The sequence below is a fragment of the Accipiter gentilis genome, chromosome 23 (genome assembly GCF_929443795.1).
Source record: "Accipiter gentilis chromosome 23, bAccGen1.1, whole genome shotgun sequence".
In the NCBI taxonomy this organism is placed as follows: Eukaryota; Metazoa; Chordata; class Aves; order Accipitriformes; family Accipitridae; genus Astur; species Astur gentilis.
Window position 1 is genome coordinate 15,614,331 of NC_064902.1, and position 17,590 is coordinate 15,631,920.

At 35.6% G+C, this 17,590-nt stretch overlaps 1 protein-coding gene across 2 annotated transcripts in view; it reads right to left on the reverse strand.

The window, feature by feature from the left end:
- The window catches only part of FHIT (fragile histidine triad diadenosine triphosphatase), a 632,268-nt gene that overhangs the window by 543,063 nt on the left and 71,615 nt on the right, over window positions 1-17,590 (reverse strand). Inside the window, exon 2 of one of the 2 annotated variants that reach the window (XM_049826731.1) lies at window positions 5,731-5,881. The exons of the other annotated variant lie outside the window; for it this stretch is intronic. The gene's annotated coding sequence lies outside the window, so the exon portion shown is untranslated. The remainder of the gene's footprint in view (window positions 1-5,730; window positions 5,882-17,590) is intronic. 2 annotated transcript variants of the gene reach the window in all.

Sequence of the window (17,590 nt, forward strand, 5' to 3'; positions counted from 1 at the left end):
CTTTTCTCAGTCACTTCACTGTCCATCTAATAAAAGCAATCACTCCTTTTATTGCAGTAACAATCAGTTACACCAACAGCCACAATTTATGTTGGTGTTTTTGGAGGAGGTTTTTTTGCCTTGATCATAATCATAAGTTATTCTCTACAGTTGCAAGATTTCTAAATAAATATTTGTCATTAACTTTTCCTAGTTTTTCTTAATATTCCAGCAGAAAAAAGTCTGCAATATATACCTTTCCTACTATGAATAACCACTACCACATGAAACAACGAACATTTTCTATACCTCTGCTAGATAGAAAAGGAACATCTCCCCACTACTACTGAACTGTGATTCCTAAACTCATGGACATGTGAGATGTTAAAAATTGGCCCAAAGAACCAATAATTCTGATTTCTGTGTGACAACTGGCTACAAGGAACATCTACAGCCTCATCCTAGAAATCAGGCAAATGTATAAGGGACAACCAGACTTGTTACAACAGGTAAGTACAGAAAAAGGTAAGAGAAAATGTTAAAAATTCTTATTACAAGAAATTAAAAAGTTCCTCTTCTAAAAATTACTGATGTACTTTAAGACAAGTAGGAGACAGGTCTCCATGCATACTATACACCAGTACACCTTGTTTTTACCAGTATTATAATGAAAGAAAGGTCTTACAATCAATTGCTCCATAGCCAGCCCCCATCCCTGTTGCCTAGCATAGGAAGGACTCCACCTACATCCCCATTCCAGTATAAACATTAAAGTGCTTCAACTCCACTGACCTGTACCAGTAATGGAGGAAGATTCCTGAAACTACTAAATCTCTCAAGTGCTCACTGATAAAATGAGACAGGTTGCTAGAGATTTACTTGGTTTAGAAACTGAATTAGTTTTCTGCTTTACCAAAACTGGATTTAAGTAAACAGTCACAATAGCTAGTTTTAATGGAACACTATAACTTTATAACAAAATTGGAGTTTATTGCACTGTAAGATGGAAAATACGAATTGTGAAACAGAATGTTGTTAAGACTATTATGACTGAAATAGCAACAGTAGCCTTGGAGGGGATAGGAAGACCACCAGCTGCACTGCTATTCCTACCCTGCTGGCAAATTCATGGATAGGCATTTGCAAATGGCTTCATAAAGGACACTTTGGCACCTTTCCAACAATAATGGCTTCCTCCAAAAAACCCTCACACCCACAAAAAAAAGAGCATTAAGGGAATGAAATTTGTTTGAAGACTAAAATGTTCTCTACATGATGAGAACAAATGTTCATTAATAACACAAGTTTCCTTCATAAAAAAGCTCAAAGCAACTGTACACTAATTATATCAATCTGACTGTACCTCGTCCAGAATATCTATCAGTTTACCATTACTACTTCTATACTAGGAGAGGAGACAAGTACCCGATGCACAATACACACTGTATTTGATAAGAATTTTTTTCAAAGGACAGGATTTTATTTATGAAAGTGATCTAGTGCTAGTTACTGAGGTACTGGTCAAATGTAAAACTGATTCACTCCTGCATGCCATAATCCATATTAAGAAAACAAATATGGAAACTATTTGCACCGGAATTACTGTGGAAGATATATGACATACAGCAAAATTTAATTATAGTCAATAGAAGTCTAGGATAAGACAAGAAACGGAATAAGTATTTCTGCAGTTATCAATATAGCAGTTATCACAACAATTGTATTACAACATTAGTTCTTAACAACTAAGATTCAAAACATGACTTAAAAAAGGATTAAGGAAAGGAACTGTCTCCAAAATTTCTAGATGTTGGCTCAGTGGGTGACCATGAAAGGGAATGAGTTCTGTGCATGTTTTCCAACAAATCTCATCTCAGAGACTTAAGATAGAAGTCAGACTCTTAAATAATTAAATTCCAGACTAAGAGTTAAGACTGTATCAAAAAGGGAATTGAAAGCCCTTATTGAGGCTTGAGAACCATGCGCTCGTAGTGGGCCATGACACTATTTATGCTTTGACTGTGTTAGCAGGAACTTTCCTCTCTTCCCCCTAAAACAGAGGAAAGGTTAGACTGGACACCAGATGCCCACCAAAGCCACTCTGTCAACTCCCCACCCGCCCCCCTCAGCCGGACAGGGGAGTCTTTGCCACACAAACCCAATACAAACCTACAAACATCCAGGTCATAAGTAAGTTACAGAAGCTTATAAAAACAGAATTAGAAAATGAATGGCTGCAAACCCCTGGCCAGCCACAGGTAATCAATGACCCTACAGATTGCCAATTCTTATCCTCAATATACAAACAAAAATGCATCCACCAGGCTTGTCAAGACAGGAATCATTTGTGCAAAAGCTGTACTGGGGACACCTGCATTAGCATCCATCACATATCAGAATGCTTCTTTCTCTCAATTAATACCCCTTCCAACTCACCTAATTAAGCCTACTCTATTAATTTCACTACAGATCAACAGATTCTGACAAAGCAGCAGTAGTCTGGACTCTCGAATTAATAAAAATTGTCATCTACATATTGATAATTGCATGTTCCCAAGTTACTTTCCAAAAAAGATGTGAAAGAATTAGAGACAGATGGAAACGCAAGTACAAAACCACAAACGTGTGCATGCTCCTGTGCATGTGTGAGCCATAGATAAGCCATACCAGTAACTGAGGAATTCAGATTGCATTACACAAATAATTTCAAAGACAATACTTTACATTTGCGTTTCAGTATCTAAACATTTTAGAATTACTAAAATAGACATATCATGGTCTAGATAAGTAAAAATGTCCCAAAAGATTAGCTTGCAAAATCACAATAACCTTTGTGACTTTGAATCAAATTCAATACTTGGTACTTTCCTTCATTTTGCTGTTTAGGAACACAGAGGGAAGAGAAGTTTGGAGGAGAGAGGAGAAAAAGAATATATTCATTTGACATATATCAACTTTTCATCTTTATTCATTTTGGTTTCACCACCAAGCCAAAACATTCACTGCCTATTTAGCTGTAGTGGAAGGGAATCCTGCAGAAACTTACATGTAAGATTTTCAAGGAAAAAGTACTGTTAACTTTTGTCTCAGAGAAATTTAAACTATTGCCAGGCTAGTCAGTCTACTTGTGCAAGACTGCAAATTAATTAGTAGCATTACTCACATGACCAGTAATATGAAGAGCACTTAAGAGAAATTCTCATATTATTACCACTGCATATTAGTTACTCCACAGCAACTCCACATACGCCCTTGGACACAGACTGATTTTTACTGAAACCCTGTGAAAGATTGATAAAACCCATTGGGTTATATATCTGCTGGAGAAAGGGCTACCTAAAATCCTGTAGAGCGAGTTGCACAAAACGACCTCAAACAAAGCATGAAAAGGCAGGGGGATGTGGAACCCACACACTGTTTTCCATCAAGTAATTTCCACTGTTCATTAAGGCCTCGACGGCAGGGTTCCCACCCTCCTCTCCACTAACAACTGCCACGTACATCATCAATGAGCATGGGTGTGTGTGTGTGTGTTTGTGTGTGTGTATCATTATGCCCCCATCCTCCCCGAGGCCAATTTCAGCATTTTCCTCTTTGACTTCTCTCCGAACTTCTTCAAAATCACTTAGATGAGCTCAGAAGAGAAACGCTATGGGCTTTTTCCTTATTTTTAAGCATACACATCACCTGACCATCCAAGTTTTTAAGAGATTTATGAACAAATTCTCTCATATTTATTCTACATAAAATGCCAGCCCTTGTCCTCCTCCTTGTTGTACATATTTAATGAAATTAAAAGTGGTTTTGAAACTTGTTCCACATCCTCACACTTTATTATTTCACCTCTCACTCATATTATTAAAAGACTACTTCATAGATGTCTTATAAACACAGTTGTTTGTGGGATTTTTTTACATTATCAAAGAGTTAGGTTTAATATAAAACAAACAAAAAACCTACTTTACTGCATGTCAGATAAGCTTAATTTGCAATTAGACACCTTCTGGTAAGCCAGCAAATATCCACTACCAGTGAGAAGCAAAGAAATATAAGGAGACATGCTACTGATTTTGAAGGCAAAATCAGAAAGAAACTTGGAACACAACACAGATACTGGTGCATTAATAGAATACTAGTTGCAGAATCAAAGCCTTTCTCAAATTTTACATTGGCTAAATTAAATACAATTTTAATGAAAAGTTATTTCTCAATTTTGCATCTTTCAACTGAGTATGACCACTCCTAAGCTACCAACAGTGATGACACTGCAGTATAGCTGTTTTCTCATCGTTTGACCAAAAACTAGAACAATACAAAAAGAAATGAATATTCTAATGAAGGATACCTAAAAATAGCATTAAGAAGTTTTAGGACAGATGCCTTCATTTCTTTTGCACTGTGAAAGTTGATTTTTAAGCAAATAACATTAATTTTAAGAGACAAAGAGGAACAGTAATGCTGCATTGTTCCCGCTGCACTGAACAACAATAATGACACAAGGGGCAGAACATCGTAACTACATTTGGGCAATGTATTTCAAGAGAAACAGGATGATTTGATTTACAAATTAGGATTACAATATGCTTATAAAAACCAAACCAAAACTAACATGAATGTATTCTTAGGAAACAGAGAAACATTTAAAACCAAAAATCTGTATTCTTATATAATAAAACAAAATTTTGATATTTGTATTCACAGATGTTAAACTGGGAAACCAACAAGTAAAGACATAACCTCTGATACTAGTATCTGCCCGGTTTATCTACCTGTTTTAATAGGTCCAACTGAAAACTGAACCATGAAGGAGACAAAAATAGCACTGGTTATGTGTACATGCAAAGAAAAAAGCATGTACATACAGCATTTTATAATATCTGTCTCTTGTTCTGACTTTTCTAATCAGATGAGTGATTTCATCCTCAATATTTCCATTTGTTATTCTCAAAATACTATCTGAATTTCAAGAACTGAGAAATAAGCTAAAATAAATGTTAATTTTATAAACCATGCCTTTAAAAAACCCACAATTTCCAGATTTTCATAATTTTCAACTTTTTTTTCTAGCATTGCTTTTTGTTTTTCTTGAGAACAGTCTTCCTATTAGAAGTTCCGTCAATTTAGGAAATTCTCATTTTGGCTAAAACTTGCCTTTGGGGTGCCATATTACTATTTATAGTATCATAAGCCTAATCAGGGAATAAACCTGCTGTCAGATTCTCTGTAAACATGGATCAAAGCACGATAGCTCAGTCAAGAGACTGCAATAGGGAGATGAGATGTTTAACGGAAACTATGAAATAACATCATTGCTGCAGACAAGCAGTAGCATTAGTAAACCTGAAGACTATCTAATGTTAAGATCTTTGAGACATAACATGTTATGCAGACAATTCAGTAGCTATAAATGCATTTAAGGGGAGTCACTCCTAAGTACAAAGGGCAGCATGACAGAAATCACAAGAGGTGCTTACCAGTAAATTTAATCCTATATAATAATTTAAGTCTCACTAAAACTAGTGGATATAAGAGCTGAGCTGACATACAGGACCAAAGGAGGAGTAATTATATATCTGTTTGTATAGAGCAATGTAGGTCACCACCCATAATTCACACTTGCACCTCAGGAGTTTCAAGAAGCTATGCCACTAACATACAGGCAATTTCTTGGGGATGTCAGTAGATCCAAGGAGACTTACTGTTTATGGAGCCACATTCAACTTTATATTTCTAAGAAACAAAAGCACGTACTGATGAAGCAGGGCAAAATCCAAGAACATCATGAGAATAAGTGCAGGAAGCAGCATCCTGAGAGCAGTTAATTGATGGGGTTTTCAGGTTAGGAGGTGACTGGAGACGGTTGCTTGGAGCTGAGTGCAAATCGAAGTCATCTGTTCAATTCCTAGTGCATTAAGGGAAACAGATTTCTGTAGCCTTGCAAATAAACAGATTTACTGCTAATAATTCTAACATCCTTTTCTTCTGATAACTTCTGAACTGGGTAATTGGTTGGGCTAAAGGAACAGCATTAAGAAAGTGCAGGACAGAAGCTGGCATCAGAGACAGCATTAGCATCTCAACAGGAAATAAGATACAGGAAGTAATATTAGGACAGATAAGATATCCTAAAAACTGATGCAGTTTTCAGGACATAAGAGAGCTAGGATAAGGCCGCAGAATAGAAACTCAAGGCACCTTTGCAGAAAGACAAACTTTACTTAAAAGGCAAACTTTGGTCCCATGTGACTGTCACTTATCTCAACAAATGCAGGAATTTTATCACTAATAAAACTCATCACTGGGAGTTGTACAGAGGAAGTACATGTATAGAAACCATTTCCTCCTATACTTGCTGTGTCTTATACTTGTCCCCAGTCCACAGCGCATTCTCCTGTCATACTTCCTTTTCAAAAAAAGGTAGTTGCAGTATCTGTACTTAATCTACGAGAAGAGAACTGCACAACAGCAGCATTCCTACATGATGGGAAACAGGCAAATTGGTAGCACTTGGTATCCTATAAATAAAAACCTTGTTAGGACAGTATTATCTCATTGTACTCCTAAAATGCATGCACCACTTCCTTGTTCTGGATCAAGAACTTCTTAATGCACAGAGCAGGATTCAGCTACATGAAACAAAATGCAAGACTTCTGACCTGTCACAAAAGTGTAAAAACTAACAACTGTCCTCCTGCTTCCTCTAACTTAATGGATGAAAAAAAATTTGCTAAAAACCCAGTGATTAAGAACTCAGCATATGATCTGAATCTTTCTTCTTCCTTTCAATGCAGTGCTAACTAAACCCTTCAATCCCATCCAAATTCCACTGTAGAGATATTCAGGAATATCTTTTTTGGACAGTTTGCTCTCTTATTCCATGTTTTATGAGACTGGAAGCACCAATATCTTCATTGTAGTAATGGTCCTTTAGGTGTAGATTCAGTGTGACAGCTCTTTTATTTTTACCTGTTTTATTCCTCTCTTCAAAATAGCATGCCACTTTCTCACAGATACTTTCCACCATTCAAGGCAGAACCTTTCTTCCTAACTTCTTTTGCTTTTAGAGCAACAATGAATTAACAACAGACTGTCAGAAGGTCTTGATGGTCAGAGACCAACAAAGACAAATATAAAAGAAAAAACAGAGGCAAGGATGATGTGGGAATCATGGGAGACACAAGCAAACTTTAGGGCATGGAGATGTGAAGAAGGGGTGGCAGCAGAGGAACAAAGTCAAGAAACTCAAGTGAAATGCAAGGACAAAGATCACACAGAAAAAGCATAGTAGGAACATGACTATAAACAATCCATAGTAGCCACAGCCCTTGCTGTAGAAATGAGCCTCCGTGGAACCAGGTACTGTTTATTTTGTGATTATGTGGACTTGCTGTATTGTTGTGTCATTTTTTAACTTAAAAAATGTCATTAGAAGAAAGCAGAGATTTTACAGAAGACTTGTCTTTAAAGTAAAACATACATTCAGAGATTTTATGTGGTTGATAGAGAACAAATTGTTCACCAGCAAACATGGTTCTACAGTAAGTAGAACCACTTCTTCACCACTTCTTCTTCATCACCACTTCTCAGAATTCAGTAAGGGACACTTCCCCCCACCTTCATCATCATTGCAGTACTACAGAACAAAGTAGACAGAAATAGCAGCAGGATACAGTGATCGCCGTTTAACTGATCAGTCCTTGGTTGTTACAAGGTAGCCTGGTTTCTCACAATAAAGAAAAAAAAAAAAAAAAAAAAAGTGTTATCCTGAGCAAGTACCAGCACAGTTTTATAGCACTTTGGGGATTCTAAAGCTTTTAGAGATGCTACAATTATTAGGAAATTTTACAGTAAGCACTAAATATCAAAAATAGCACCTGTACTCAGCTAAGTTGAATTACTTGTTTACCACTCATAAGAGTAAAATAATAATAAAATATTACGCAAAGTTCACTGAAAAAGCCAACACAAGAGACTAAAGATCCAGAGACCTTTTATACTTTTATGAAGTATTAATTTGACATGCACAAGGCTGAGAAAATTGGTTAGAAAAAGACCCAGATAGTTTTATAAATTAGGAAAAGAAGTTTGTGTTAAACTTTTATTGAAGGAATTAGACTTTAATGACCAACCTATGTAATATTCTGTAAATCAGCAGTAGAGCCCGGCAACAAGAGCATAATAGCATGGGATTTAACACTATCATCTTGCTAATTGAAAGGACCTGACCTCATTAGGGTCATGCACTGCAAGTCAGAATGATAACACTGCAAATTACCACTGCTTTGCAGATGCCAGTGCCTCCTACCTGTAAAGAGAATGTAACTAAGCACATTACATTCTGTTGATTAATTATTTTTTTTTTTTCCCCAGACTACATGTTTTGTAGAAGCTTTAAAAATAGAAAAACCTAAGGTAAGACAGAATGTTAGGATACAAAGGGTTTTTTTCCCCCCACAATTCAAAGGTCTCAGTCATTTAGAAAGTTAATACGCTGTTTCATGTATCATTCATATTGATATTCAAGTTAATCCTGGAACTTTCTGAGAGATGACAAACCAGAAGTTTGTAAGCAGTGATGTATATACATAGTATCGACCAATGTTACAAACTTTACTCATGCAGTTTGCCTTTCCCTATACAAATAGTACCACAGAAGTCAACAAGACAACTTAAGCTAAAAACCTGACTCATACAAGAAAGGGTAAGAAAAGAATCACATTACATACGTACTTGTAACATGTAGTTATAGGACGCTCAATCCCCAAGATCTCCTTCCCATTTTTGAAAATCAGCATTCCAAATATACAATAAGCAAGAGGATGTGACTGCCGGGAATAAAGTTTCAGTTCCCTGTAGGTACTTTTCCTCTGATAAAGGTATATTCACCATATGTATATACTGAAAGTTCTACATTGCTGTTCCTGGCATTTAATTAGGGGTAAAGGAAAATGTGCAGGACTAGAATTTTAAGTGTTGGTTTAATAACCTTTATCCAGCTCATTTCTGAATGATTTTCTTCCTCTCTAGAGAGGCTTCTAATGTCAAACACTGGTATTAAGGTGAGTCATGGTTACTGAAGAGGCACAGAGAAGGCACATGACAAAATTATTAATTATAGGGAGGGAAGGAGTCAGAGTATTCTTTTCACTCCATAAATGTCCTTCTAAAACAGAATATTTAATATTGAATTCAAATACACTTTCAGTAGTCAAGAGCCATTAAAGTCTTACTGGTGTCTTAAATGACATTCCCCAACTTTTTTTAAAAAATGTTGTAAATGAAATTTTTAGAAGGCATGGGAGATTTTGAGAAGGCACAAAGTTTTGTTTTGGTTTGGGGTTTTTTAAGTACAATAGAAGAAATTGGGCAACTGTTCTATATCTAAGATATACAGTAAGTAGAACAACTTCAATACAGTAATTTGAAATATAGTCATTCATACTGCTGGCTGTTATTGTCCTTTTTTCAGATTCCTTCCTTCCACATCAAATGTTAAGAATTGTACCTATGAGAAGTCCAACAGGAGAGACTGGTCAGTGCTATTTTCTGCTAAACTGAAATCCAACACCTTGTATTCTAACACCAAAAGGTATATATTTGGATATACAAGACACCTGAAAGCAACAGTACAGGTCGAGTTTGGGGTTGGGGTTTGTACATTGGTTTTTGTTTGGGTTTGGGGGGAGGGTGGTTTGGGAATTGTGAGACAGTTCTGTTTCTACTATAAGCCATTTTATTTCTACGAAATTTCCAGAGTTATGGAAACTTAAGAGTATTTGTTTATGCTTTTTTTTTATTTTGTATTTTTCTTGCAACAAGCTTCCCATGTGATAAAATAAGCAAAACCCCAATTCGTCTGTAAATGTATTCTTGCAGGTGACATAAAATTATGCAGTACCTTATAATGATAACAATATACAAATTAATCAAAAGCTAAAACGAATAGTGACAGCTAAAGAACATTAAATTCATGAGCACCATGCAGGCTAAACCCACTGCAGCCATTTTCTTTCTCCGAAAGCTTTTTAACATTGAGCAGTCTATGTTTGTGTTTATAATGCCAATGGAACATGAGTAGAAGAAAGATTACTATAATTAAAAGACCTTTGCAAAAATTCTAATACTTTTAACATTCCAGAATGATTGCTACAATCATGCTCATCTGCTTTAAGCCAATTCAAATGAAACATTTCTAAGTTGAAAGGTTCTTAACGTGTTGAAAACTCTTCCTACCCTTCCTTCCCTCTCCACTCCCTCTCCCCAGGATTAGGAAACTATGACACATATTTCAAATGGTATCTCATCTATGTACCACTTTATATAAATGTAACCTATAAAAAGCAAACTCCTGTGGAACTTCAATATTTCGCAGGAGAAGCAGGACTTCAAAAGTAAATGAAACGGCTTACTTTGTTTGTTTCTCCAGAATTCTTAAGGGATTTTGCACATTTGGAGCGATAAAACTTTTAGGTATGATTTAACAAAGTAAGACTAACTAGCAATTACTATAAACATCAACTGCAAGAATATTTTGTTTATAAATACAAGTGCAAACTGCACACAATAGCTGAGAGGAAAAGCCTTTTACAGAACACGAACATATCCACACCTTTTCACTACATTTTACTTCATTACAGCAAAATTTATTTCCCCAAAATCACCTGTCCAGAAGAAAATAAGAATATATTATATTAGAAAATTTGATTAACAAGTGCACTAGATGATTCACTAACATTATTGCTAGAATAAGGAACCATTTTATGATTTGCTGTTCTTCACTTTACAGTAAAGGTAGAGGAGCAAGACACTTAAGTCTCCCCATGAATGTGAGAGGATAACAGGCATAACTGAAATTAAACTAGTTTTTAGCAGCTGAGAATGACTTCTACATTTTATTGCAAAATATGCCACAAAAACATCTATTTGGAAAACAGCATGCCTTCTTATAAAACAGCTCTCTGCTGCTAAAACTCCATCCCAGAGTTTGCCTCCCATTTTTTCCTCTTGAGCAGGTGTGTATCATTGTATAAAGATTGCCACAGTGTGGCTAGAGACAGACACATTAATTGCCTCCAGGCAACCAGTCAGAAAAGCATGCAAGAAACACTATGGCACACCCTCAGAAGCCTAACACTCATTTCTGTTCTCTTCCTGCCAAATTTGGTCACAGTACTCACCCAACTTTATCAACTCTTCCAGTTGCTGCAGAATCCTCCACAGAGGAAATCACACAGTAAGAAAGACCTATCTATTCCGAGTATGTGAACGTTAGACGGATGTGACCTGCTTAACCTACCTTGTTTATTCAAAAGACAAAAGCAACAATGCCAGCATTAACAACTTAAGTCCTAATGCATATCATGCCAATACTTCTGATTGTATCTCAAGGTGTCTCAAGCTGAGGAAATGATTTCTGCATAGCAAAAGAAATATTTTTAAGAGTAATGAAGATACAGCAGCAGATTTTGGATTGGTTTTGTTTTTCCTAAAGCTATAATGCCCATGATTTTAGTAATCAGAGAAAACTAAAGCCCTTGTTCCTATAAAGCTTTCAAAAAATGAAAGCTTTCTACAAAGCTTTCTTCAGAAAACTATGTCTCATCTCCATTGCAAAGCCATAGCAAGTCCATCCTTTTAAGCAAATTTACACTTAGAATTAAAGCCTGTTAACCAAATGTAAAGACAAACACTTTCTGAAACAACTGAGATACTAATCACACTCCACACCCCTCTAAATCACACCTCTTAACAGAAGTTCCAGATTCAATTAAAGTAGTGCTATTATCAGGAACACAGTTTCATTTGATACAAGTTCATGAAAACTATGACAGTGCTATAATTAATGAAATGAGAACTGGAATAAAAAGACAGCAAGATCCCTAAAACAAAGCAACAAACAAGCACAAAATTTAGCTAAGGTCTTGCGGGTCAACATCGACTGCCACCAAAACTTTAATTTCCATTAGATAAAAAAGATAAATTGGATTTAATTTTAATCTTAAAATGAGACCTAAACCAGTATTCCAATACAAAATTTAATTCATTAATATTACAGATAATCATCTAAATAAATCAAATTATATGCCCTCTCATAACATTTTTTCATAGCGTATGTTCTGTGTACTTCATAACAAGGCAGCGAATACCAAAATCAAAAAAATGTATCGTATTTTGTTACAGTTATCTTATTTCATGTTGCAGAAAGTGATATATATTAGTTGTTGTTAGACTATAGTTCTGTATTAGCATGAGTTCTTCGATGAAAAAGTTGTGAAGCCATTTTGACTACAGAATTGCATCATTGCAATACTGCTGCTTCAGAATGGAGTTTGCCTTTAGGTTATAAAACATTCAAGAGTAAGTTCTGCTACCAGTCCCACAACTGCTAATCATTATAATCAAAGCAAGCAAAATGTCCTGTCCTATAGCAGTCCTGTTCACCCCTACCAGTCTCCACCTCTAATTTCTCATCTTGCCCAACCTCTTTGTTCATATACTCCAGTCTTTCCTCTTTCCTGTCCTATGTGTCTTCCCCAGTCTCCAACTGGTTTTGACCACCCATATGCTTTTTCACTGTTTTGCAATTCTTTTCCTTACAATAGACCTAACTGTGCCTTCTTTTCCATAATTCTCAGGGCTATCAAATATAAAGTCTTTAGCATCATCACTCCTGTCACAATTAACACACAAATTGTTTGATTCTTCCTACCTGGTAAAACATATGCACAGAACATTGATTTTTTGTTTATTATTATAATTAATCCTGAGACATAAAACAATGTTCTTTGCCCTAGTGGAGTTTCACTCCAAGAAGAGTTAAGAGTTCCCTATTTTATGCAGCCAGCTCCTCAAGGGCAATAATCTCCCCTTAGACTGTGGAATGATTATTTGCAAGGTAGTATCTCATGTAGAATATTTAACTGGATTCAAAAAACCACACTGAATCAAAGATGACGCATATCCATTTTTAATTAAAAATAAACTCTCTAAAACATCCCCATGGATATCTCCTGCTTCCCTCACCCATGATCACAGAAGAGAATAAAAACCGCTACATATAAAAAACTGCTACAAATACAACACACAGTAAGGAACTCCCTATTTCCCACTGCCCTTTCTGCATTACTGCAAAAATGTAAAATGTTATTTTCAATATGTACATCTCAAGTTTGCAATGACAGATACCTAACATTTCATGGGAAAGCTTATTTTGCCAATATTCACTTTAAGGATAGAATTTTCTTGCAGACAGATTCTTAAGCCTGACAAATACACAACCTTTGATTTGAAGTCATACAGACCTGAAACTTAACCTGCCAGTAGCAGTGAACTATAGCCAAAACAGTAGTTGCTACTGCTTGGATATTATTACAGAACAAAGTGGAGGCTTACAATATATTCCTCTGGAATTACCTATGACAATATCATATATCAATTCAATAAGTTTTCAGAAAGCTATAACAATCTATTTATAATTAATCTGCTATAGTCTGTAAGTACCTACATCTATGTAATAATTTGTTACAAATACCAGTTACTGCAGCTTAAAACCAAACAAACTCTGTTTTGCTGAATTGGAGCCAAGGAACTGCATAGTAGCCTCCCATCTACTACATTGAGCAGGCTTCATTATGAATTGTATCTTTGAACTAAAGCTCTAATTACAATTTAAGCAGGAAGCTCATGTAGAAGAAAGCACAAAATAATGTTAACATATAAAATATAATTTAGACTTCCAAAATGAAATATTTCCATTAAAAGTAAAAAAAAAATAAATCTGATGATATTTTCACCTAGGAAACACTTTATTTGCATTAAGGAATGTCTATATTAACCTGCATTAGAGTAATTGTTCAAGTTAGTTTGCCTGATACAATCCTACTTCTTAGAAACATCAGAACATCTAACTCTGCCAATGAATTGCATTTAGGAAAAGCACAAGCTGTAAATGCCAAAGGCCATGTTTGTCAATGAGAAAAACAATACATGCTTTAAAAGATGACAAACAGTTTTTATGAAAGCTGTTCCTGCACTTTCCATTATGGAAAAAGAAATCACAGCGGGAATACTAAAGTCAGCATATATTTGGCAGCACACTGACCAGACATGCTATTAACTATAGAAAAGGCTATTTCTGAACTTTTTTTCCTTAAAGAAAGTTTTTCAGTGATTACAGGTCCAACGATGAATGCAAGTGGAAGCAAGTTATTAGAAATAGTGTATCATCATCCCTGCACGCTGTTTTACTGTATCTTGTACATCAAATGCATTTCTTCTGTAGCTTCCAGTACATACCTTTAGCCTAGAACATCTCTCATTCCCAGTTATCCCTTTCATTTTCTACAGCTTCCCTTCACCTGGCTGTCTACTCTTCCACCATGTCTATCTTTAAAAACCTTTTCTTTGATCCTGAAAAACTTAGCAAGTCTCCTTCACTGCCCCTTTAAAGGCATAACCTGTTCTCTTATTATGCAAGTTATTTTTCTGGCTCTCTTCAACAGTATTCAAGCTTTTCCTTTGTGTGATAGCAATCATTTCTGACCTTATCACCAGGAGACAGAGTTTGTTGTTGTGGTTGACTTTTGTTGTTGGTTTTTTTTTGTTTGGTTTTGGTTTTGTTTTTAAAATACAAATATAAAATATGAGAATGAGAAAGGTTTTTTAAAAATAACAGAGCAGAAAAAGGGTTTGGTATTTATGAACCTTCTGGTACCAGTTGACAGCCAGCAGAAAAAGGTGTCAATAAAGATCATGATTTTGAATATAAACAAAGTGCTTTGGATATTAAGGGCCATACTCATGTGTGAAACTTAAAAAAAATAGGACACAGGCATTAAAATATTCACTGAGAAAGCAGAGAAGTGCTGATGGAGGTTTCATGTTCCTAATAATCTCTGCTTTTGAGACAGCTGGTTGCTGTGTTCAGTACTGTGCAGAACTCTGCTTCACACCTAAATGCAGAACTTCACAAAAGCGAAGACCAGCTGTTACAAGGGTTAGGGATCATCACAGCCAGATCCAAGTGCATAATAACTGCAGATAATCCTTGTGGTCACACACAACTGAAAGTGAGTATTTCTCTCAAATTTGAATTTGCATGCAATATAGAATTTAAAAATATTACATGCTTGTGGACCATTTTAGCAATCCAGTAACAGATTTTAAGATGATGGGGCTGTTCTCTGGAATTATTTAAAAAAAAAAAAAAAAAAGGAATACAGATAAGTATGCTGTTGTATTCTGTAGTTCAGCTGAATTTGGCCATGTAATAGGTTTAGAGACAAATACTTCCTCTTTATTTAAACATAACTTTAATGCTTAAATAACACATCACAAGTCAAGCACCAGCATTTACATAGGTATGCCAATAAAGGCATCAGATAAAGTCTACCATCTCCCTAGTCCCTGTTTCAGTTTCAACTGTGTATATTTATTATGTAGCCCCTGGACAATATAAATTGGAAGTGAAGCAGGTGCCCTCCTGCAAAGGAGAGAATGGTTACTGGTTATCCAAGTCAGGAAGAATTAGAGGTCTCTGCTACTTTTAAATGGGAGAGCAGAGGTGATCTGGTGGCCTCAGCCTTCCACTTTCCCTATTACCCTTTGTTCTGTAGACCCTGTTCATCTGGAATAAAGAAAGAAAAAAAACCCATACCCTATTTCTGTTAGCAGATTATTTTTGCCACACTCAGAACCTGTATTTTTTAAAGCATTTATTTCTGACCACTTTTCTTACATTTGTATTTGACTTAACTCCAGAACTCTTTCCCAGCCTCTGTAGGAAAAGCAGGCTTTGGAGAACACGAGAAAACCTGGAATCATAAAATGTAGACAGAGACTATCTATGAACATATACAGTTCAGTCTTAAAAGCAAGAATAAGAAGTTTGACCTTGTTGCAATGCAAAACTAATTGGAACAAAAATGAGCTATCCAGATAAAGCAAGGTGGAGGAGGAAAGGAGGGATAAGAGAATGAAGAGAAGATTACTTCACCAGCAGTGTTCAGATGGACTGGACTTAAGGTACTTTATTAATTACGTTTATCGTAAGAGAAGTAATACAAAATGACAGTTCTTTGTAAGATGGATGCTTTCTATCAATAAGTGAAACTTGAAAATAAAACCAACCACCTCAAATTTAATATTCTCATACTATTTCCCAACAGTGAGTCATGTTTGATAACACTAGAAAGAACTCACCGAACTGAAGACACGAACAGAAATTCAAAATGACAGAACAAAGTTCTGGGCATGACTCAGTTATAGAAGTTTAACATTTAAAAAGTCATCCTAGTTTGTCAGCAGCATACAACATAACCAGTGTAAAAACTCACGTAAGACCTGAATTTTTAAGATTTTTATTTTATTTAGCTTTACTGGATTTGCAGGGGTGGGGAAGGGGATGGGGATTTTTTACTGTATTTCACTAGAGGAAATCCCACATACAAATTCTTTTTCTTTCACTATTTCTTCTTGCTTTCTGTGTCTGTGTTCTATCAGTCAAGGGACCTAACTATCACTTTCACTGAAAAGAGAAAGAACTCATAAAATAGTAATTCTTTATAGTCTCTTCAGCCATCTCTGTCTCTCCACAGATGCAACATAGTGAAAGGTTAAATCGACTCCACTCTGATCAACACTGTGTCACAAAAAAACAATTCACAGTGAGACTATTTATACCTCTTAAGAAAAAATAAAATTTGATTGGATGAAAGTTTTTAGTTTCCCTCCTATCCCACTATAAACCTATCACCAAATTAAAGTGTTAAAAGCAACTTAAAAAAAAAAAAGATGTAAAAATTGGTACCTTACAGTATATTTTGCTTTTTAAATAAGTATTTCACTTTCTGCAGCAGAACAGACAAATTAATAATGTAGTATTTTCATTTGCTTTAATGATAACTCACACTCAGAAAGGACAGGAGGTATCGTATGGAGCTAAGACAGGAAAGACTTATTAGAATTTGTCAAGATTTTACTAACAGGTAGTAAACATTTCTTATTTCTTATATAACTATATTCAGGACAAATCTGTTATATTCTGAGCAGTCAGTTTGATCCTAGAGTTCTACTTTCTCTTTTAAAGTGAGAATGCCATTGATTAAACAAGTAGAGACACTGACACCAATAACAGAAGTGCCTCTTGCAAAGGCAGCAGATAATGGGGGCTAAAGGTTACCCCAAAACAGCCAACATTACTGAACACATCCAGAGGACATAGCCTGTGGTCTTGTTTCTAAATACCCACTGTAGTGGACAGTTCTGCAAAGCCTTCTCCTCAAGACTTCAGGAGAGAGTCATTTATTAGACAGAGCACATGCAAACAAGACTGCCTCAATGCTTCCTTCTATTGTATGAGCCTTAGGTAGTGCAGCTTGCACGACTCCACCCTACTAACCTCTGAGACTTGCTAGTAAAGTTATAATTTAGATGAATGAGATCAAAGATTTGCAATTTATTTTCAACTTCAAGTGAACTCAAAGGGTTTTACCAACTCATGTGCATAGTGGCCTATTATTTTAAAAGGATAAAACCTTCTCTTCTCTAAAAATATAATTATACCACAAAGTATCATTATTTATTAGATAAAGAGTACTTTAACATATCTTAA